This window comes from Ceratina calcarata, unplaced genomic scaffold (assembly GCF_001652005.2).
Source record: "Ceratina calcarata isolate Rehan_Ccalc_2016 unplaced genomic scaffold, ASM165200v1 scaffold1997, whole genome shotgun sequence".
Taxonomy (NCBI): Eukaryota; Metazoa; Arthropoda; class Insecta; order Hymenoptera; family Apidae; genus Ceratina; species Ceratina calcarata.
In genome coordinates this window covers 1-6285 of record NW_017141562.1, presented here as the reverse complement: position 1 = coordinate 6285, position 6285 = coordinate 1, and the positions used below count along the sequence as shown (strand labels likewise).

The 6285-nt window shown below is 35.9% G+C and overlaps 1 long non-coding RNA gene across 4 annotated transcripts; it reads right to left on the bottom strand.

The window, feature by feature from the left end:
• Window positions 1-6: 6 nt before the first annotated feature.
• On the bottom strand, window positions 7-5660 carry LOC108622024 (uncharacterized). 4 transcript variants are annotated; one of them, XR_001916464.2, is made up of 18 exons: window positions 5508-5660; window positions 4799-5433; window positions 4587-4712; window positions 4286-4513; window positions 3779-4202; window positions 3567-3692; window positions 3266-3493; window positions 3052-3178; window positions 2754-2978; window positions 2542-2666; window positions 2236-2468; window positions 2025-2150; window positions 1717-1950; window positions 1505-1631; window positions 1252-1431; window positions 887-1178; window positions 489-715; window positions 7-395 (listed from the first exon to the last, which is right to left on the bottom strand). It is a non-coding gene; the product is annotated as an uncharacterized LOC108622024 (long non-coding RNA). The 4 variants fall into 4 exon arrangements; XR_003388772.1 differs by having other exon boundaries at window positions 7-715; window positions 4799-5190; window positions 5254-5433; XR_001916465.2 differs by having other exon boundaries at window positions 7-715.
• Window positions 5661-6285: the final 625 nt, after the last annotated feature.

Here is a 6285-nt window from a genome sequence, read left to right as displayed (position 1 = left end):
GTATGTTTGCTCCCGTAAATCGGGAGTGCGTGCCCCTCCCCTCTACCGAAAATCTGTTGTCCAGTGCTGTCTTGTCTTCGATCGTTAGTTCGCAGCCACTTTTTAGTTTTATGAACTTGATAGCTACTTTGATCCACTTAACGGTCACTTCTGTGTTGCAAGTTAGTAGTATTCCGCCGTTTTTGCGGAAAAATGTCGGAAACTCTGGTCGCACAAATTCCAACGATTTCCTTTTTCTAGCTTCTATGTATTCCATTACGCATAGATTCAGCGCGTCTCCAAATTCTTCTGCCTCTGTGAATGTTAGTATCCTGTTCGGGAATCCCTTTGGTACCACTGCCACTTGGTGGGTGGACGTGAATGTTCCTCTTGTGTTTGTTCGGTTCATCTTGTATCTAGTTGAAGATCACAATTTCAGAGACGGTTTCTATACTATGTACTAGAGTTTGGGTTTGGTCGCTCACGACTGTTATTTTGTCTTCCCGTACCGTTCTTTTTATAGTCTCTCGCTGGCCTCGGCCTCCTCCTTTTTTCCCACTTTTTCCATGCATACTCGGTTTGGGGTGCGGGGTTCTTTCGTCATTGGTTCCCTGGATTTTTCCCCTCTGTCTTTCTTGCTTTGTCTCTTTCTGTTTGCACGTTTTCCTACCCCTTCCTCGTTTTCCTTTCCTACTTTCGGTGTTGTAGGGTGGGGAAACTTTTTGTTTTTCCGTTTCTGTAAAATTATACGCATATTTGTATTTGTTATGTTGTAGTCTTGTCTTTATTATTTTCCTGTGTTTTGTTTCTTTTATTTTATCCGCTTACGTTAAAGGTTTCATTTTGTATTAAGTGTGTGTGTTTAGTTTCCAGCGAGATTTCCTATTATTTATGTATTTTTGCCTACCTCACTTTTTCCAGTCTGTTTTTGGCCGTTCTGTTTCCTTTTGTGTTCTTTCGGTTTGTTTATAAATTTTTGTTTCAGGATTTTCTTTGCGTGTGACGAGATTCTGTTGTCGTTCGTTGATTTGACAATAACAGCGATTGTTCTTGTTTTTATTCTACGTTTCTTGGGGGCAGTGCTTACGCCATTGCTCTGGTCAGATAGTCCTTGTATTTTTGTGTCCGTTTTGTGCTTGTGTATGTTTTCTTCCCCCCTTTGTCTGGGTTTCCATTCTGCATTGTTTCTACGGTTTCCTCTGGAAAATTTTTGTGATTTTTATGTCTCTCGTGTATTTGTTTTTGAATTTTTCATATCTTATTCCCACTCACCTCTCGTCTTTTTATTTGTTCTTTTTCTTTTTGTTCCTTTGCATTTTTCGGTTTTTGGATTTTTGTTATGTTGACAGTGTTAGTTTCCGTTATTTTTATATTATTTTTGTTCCTTCGTTTTTGTTTTCCTCTGTTTGTTTTTTAGGAGTCCTTTTCCGTTCTATATTGTTGTATTGTCTCCTAGAGTAAGATCATGATATTTAGTCGATAATGAATTAATGATAATATTTTCAGTGTTAATTCGTACTGTTACCTGGGGGGTGGTGGCTGCGCCATTGCTTTGGTCGGGTCATTCTTTTGTTTTCGTGTTTGTTTCGCAGCTGTGTACGATTTCTTTCCCCTTTTCTGTGTGTTTCAGCCCCTGGCTTTTTATGGTTTTTCTGGGGGATTCCGAGGATTTATTATTTTCCTGTGCTCGGCCTCGAGTGTTTTCTTATATTGTCTATATTTTGTTTTCTTGCTCACCTCTCTTTTTCTCGCTTTGTTAATCCGTTGTGTTTTCCTGTGTTTTCCTGTTATTTCAGATCGTTCTTGGATTGTTGGGATTCTGCTTAATTGTTTCCACATCGTGTCCTAATATTTTTTTTACCTTGGCGAGGTCGGTTTTTGTTATCTTCATTATTTTCTTCTTTCATTCCCTTATTTCTTTTTGCTTGTTTTTTAAGAGTTTTGTTCTGTTGAGTTTTATTGTGTTATTTCCTGAAGTGAGATCGTGATTTTAATTAAATAATAGATTAACAGTAGAGTTTTTCAGCATTTATTCATTCTATTACCTGGGAGTGGTGGTTGCGCCTATGCTTGACCAGGTCGTTTTCATATTTTCGTGTCTGTTTTGCAGCTGTGTACAGTTCCTTTTCCCTTTTTCATGTGTTTTAACCCTCATCGTTTTTACGGTTTCTCTGTACGGTTTTATAGATTTATTATTTTCCTGTACTCGGCTTCGAGTGTTTTCTTATATTTTCTGTATCTCGTTTTCTTACTTACCTCTCTTTTCCTCGCTCTATTAATCCGTTATGTTTGTCTATATATTTTTCGGTTAGTTAGATTACTCATAGGTTGTTGGGATTCAGTTCGATTGATTCCATAGCATGTCCTATTTTTACATCGACGGGGTCGATTTCTGTTATTTTTCCTTATCTTGTTCCCCCGTTACTTTCTCTCCTTTATTTGTTTTTTTTTTTACGAGTTTATCTTGTTCTGTTTTATTATGTTATTTCCTAAATTGGGATTGTGGTATTAGTCAGTGATTGATCGTTCGTTAATGTTTTCAGTATTTATTCGTTCTATTACCTGGAGGTGATGGCTGCGCCAGTGCTTGACCAGGTCATTTTCGTATTTTCGTGTCTGTTTTGCAGCTGTGTACAGTTTCTTTTACCTTTTTATGTGTTTTAGCCCTCATCTTTTTTACGGTTTCTCTGGACGGTTTTATAGATTTATTATTTTTTCCTGTATTCGGTCTCGAGTGTTTTCTTATATTTTCTATATTTCGTTTTCTTACTTACCTCTTTTTCTTTGTTCTGTTAAATCTTTATGTTCGCCTAAATGTTTTCCAGTTAATTAGATTATTCATAGGTTGTTGGAATTCAGTTCGATTGGTTCTATATCATGTCCTATTTTTACATTGATGGGATCGGTTTCTGTTATTTTCCTTATCCTGTTCCTTTGTTATTTACTTTCCTTTATTTGTTATTACGGGTTTACCCTGTTCTGTTTTATTTTGTTGTTTCCTAGAGTAGGATTGTGGTATTAGTCAGTGATTGATCGTTCGTTAATGTTTTCAGCATTTATTCATTCTATTACCTGGGTGTGGTGGCTGCGCCAATGCTTGACCAGGCCCCTTTCATATTTTCGTGTCTGCTTTGCGGCTGTGTATAGTTCCTTTTTCCCTTTTTTATGCGTTTTAACCCTCATCGTTTTTACGGTTTCCCTGGACAGTTTTATGTAGATTTGTTATTTTTCCTGTACTCGGCCTCGAGTGTTTTCTTATTTTTCTATATTTCGTTTTCTTACTTACCTCTTTTTCCTTGTTCTGTTAATTCGTTATGTTTGCCTAAATGTTTTTCAGCTAATTAGATTATTCATAGGTTGTTGGAATTCAGTTTGATTGGTTCCGTAGCCTGTCCTATTTTTTGCATCGACGGGGTCGATTTCTGTTATTTTTCCTTATCTTGTTCCCCCGTTACTTTCTCTCCTTTATTTGTTTTTTACGAGTTTACCCTGTTCTATTTTGTTATGTTATTTCCTAGAGTGGGATTGTGGTATTAATCAGTGATTGATCGTTTGTTAATGTTTTCAGTATTTATTCGTTCTATTACCTGGAGGTGATGGCTGCGCCAATGCTTGACCAGGTCATTTTCATATTTTCATGTCTGCTTTGCAGCTGTGTACAGTTTCTTTTCCCTTTTTTATGTGTTTTAGCCCTCATCTTTTTTACGGTTTCTCTGGACGGTTTTATAGATTTATCATTTTTCCTGTATTCGGCCTCGAGTGTTTTCTTGTATTTTCTATATTTCATTTTCTTACTTACCTCTTTTTCCTTGTTCTGTTAATTCGTTATGTTTGCCCAAATGTTTTTCAGCTAATTAGATTATTCATAGGTTGTTGGAATACAGTTTGATTGGTACCGTAGCATGTCCTAATTTTTACATCGACGGGGTCGATTTCTGTTATTTTCTTATCTTGTTCCTTCGTTATTTACTTTCCTTTATTTGTTATTACGAGTTTGCCTTGTTCTGTTTTATTATGTTATTTCCTAGAGTGGAATTGTGGTATTAGTCAGTGATTGATCGTTCGTTAATGTTTTCAGCATTTATTTGTTCTATTGCCTGGGGGTGGTGGCTGCGCCAATGCTTGGCCAGGTCGTTTTCATATTTTCGTGTCCGTTTTTCAGCTGTGTACAGTTCCTTTTCCCTTTTTTATGTGTTTTAACCCTTATCGTTTTTACGGTTTTTCTGGACGGTTTTATAGATTTATTATTTTCTGTACTCAGCCTCGAGTGTTTTTTATATTTTCTATATTTCGTTTTCTTACTTACCTCTCTTTTCCTTGTTCTGTTAATTCGTTATGTTTGCCTATATGTTTTTGGCTAGTTAAATTGTTCATAGGTTGTTGGAAATCAGTTCGGTTGGTTCCATAGTATGTCCTATTTTTTACATCGACGGGGTCGATTTCTATTATTTTTCCTTATCTTGTTCTTCCGTTAGTTTCTCTCCTTCATTTGTTTTTTACGAGTTTGCCCTGTTCTGTTTTATTGTGTTATTTCCTAGAGTGGGATTGTGGTATTAGTCAGTGGTTGATCGTGCGTTAGTGTTTTCAGTATTTATTCGTTCTATTACCTGGGGATAGTGGCCGCGCCAATGCTCTGTCAGTGTCTCTCTCATGTTTTCTTGTCTGTCTTGCAGCTGTGCACGATTCCTTTCTCCTTTTTGTGTGTTTCAATCCCCATTGTCTTTATGGTGTCTCTGGAATGTTTCGTAGATTTATTACTCTCCTGTACTCGATCTCGAGTGTTTTCCTTATATTTTTTATATTTCGTTTTCTTACTTACCTCTCTTTTCCTTGTTTTCGTTAGTCCGTTATGTTTTTATATATTTTGGTTAGTTAGATTGTTTTTATATTTATATAGTTCGGTTTAATTGTTTCTATGGCGTATCCTTTTGTCGTTAGTTGTATTCATCTTTTTGGTGGTTTTTGTTAGCTTTTATTATTTTTCTTTATTATTGTATTTGGTGACCTTTCTTTACCAATTTGTTAGGGTTGTGTGTCATTTATTAGAGTGACAAAGAATCTTTTCGGTGTTTGTTCGTTTTTATTGCCTTGGGGTGGTGGTTATGCTAATGCTTTGATCGTGTCATCCTTGGGTTTTCGTGCCGGTCATTTGCATGTTCTTTTTGTGCGATTTTCTGTACTCCCTTGCGTCTGTGGTTTATTTGAAGGATTCTGTAATTTATTCTTTTCGTGTATCCAGTTTTAGTTCATTTTCATATTCTTGTTTTTGTTTACCTCTCTTTTCCTTGTTTTATTTATCCGTTTTGTTTCTTTGTATGGCTTTTGATTTCTACAGTTTGTTACATCAACGGGGGTCAGCTTTTGTTATTTTTCATTGTTTTATTCCCTCGCTTCCTTATCTTTTCTGTTTGTTTTTTGAGAGTCTTCCTCTGTTCTATTTCGCTGTTCCGTTTCCTGGAGTAAGTTTATAACGTTGGTCCGTGATGGACAGTGTTCATGGTTTTTGAAAATTTTGTTCATTCTATTACCTAGGGGTGATGGTTACGCCAATGTTTTAGCCGGATCTCTCTCGTGTTTTCGTGTCTGTCTTTTGCAGCTGTGTAATTTTCCCTTCTCTTCTTTTTACGAGTTTTAATCCTCCTCGTTTTTATGGCTTCTCAGTTTTTACTTTCTATCGTGTTCCTAGTCCGTTCCTTCTTTTCTAGGTCTGTGTGATGTTTTTTGAGGAGGAGAATTTCTCCCAGTATTTGTCTATTTCCATTTTATATTCAGAGGGTTGGCAATTTGTTTGGTTTGTGCTTTATTCTGTTAGGATAAATTATTCTTTTGTTCATTTCTTTTTTGTTTTTTCTTTAAATTTGTTGAAGCGAGTGTGTGGTTTTAGACTGTTAGTTTTTCATGCTCCTTCCTTTAATTGATTTGTTTTTACCCTTTGTGTTTGAATGTTTTTGTTTGTTTGTTTTTTGGGAGGGTGTGATTTTACTGTTTTACGGGGTCATAATTTTGTTTCGGTTATTCCTATTCTAAAAAACTTTTTCTTATCTTGTTTTCTTTCTTGGCTTTTATCCTTTTCGATTTGCATTCATTATGTTTTTGTTACTGTCTAAGTTTGTGTCTCTTCTTCTTTTTTGCGTGTGATATCTTTGTGTGTATCATTTCGCTACTCTTTCCGATGAATGTTAATGATGTATATTCTTGGTGTTGTAGTATTAGTAAGAGTAGAAGTGGGGGTTGCTTTATCTTCTAGCTCTGATGGTTTACATGTCTATTTTTTAGTTTTTACTTAATAATGTATTCTGTTTTTTT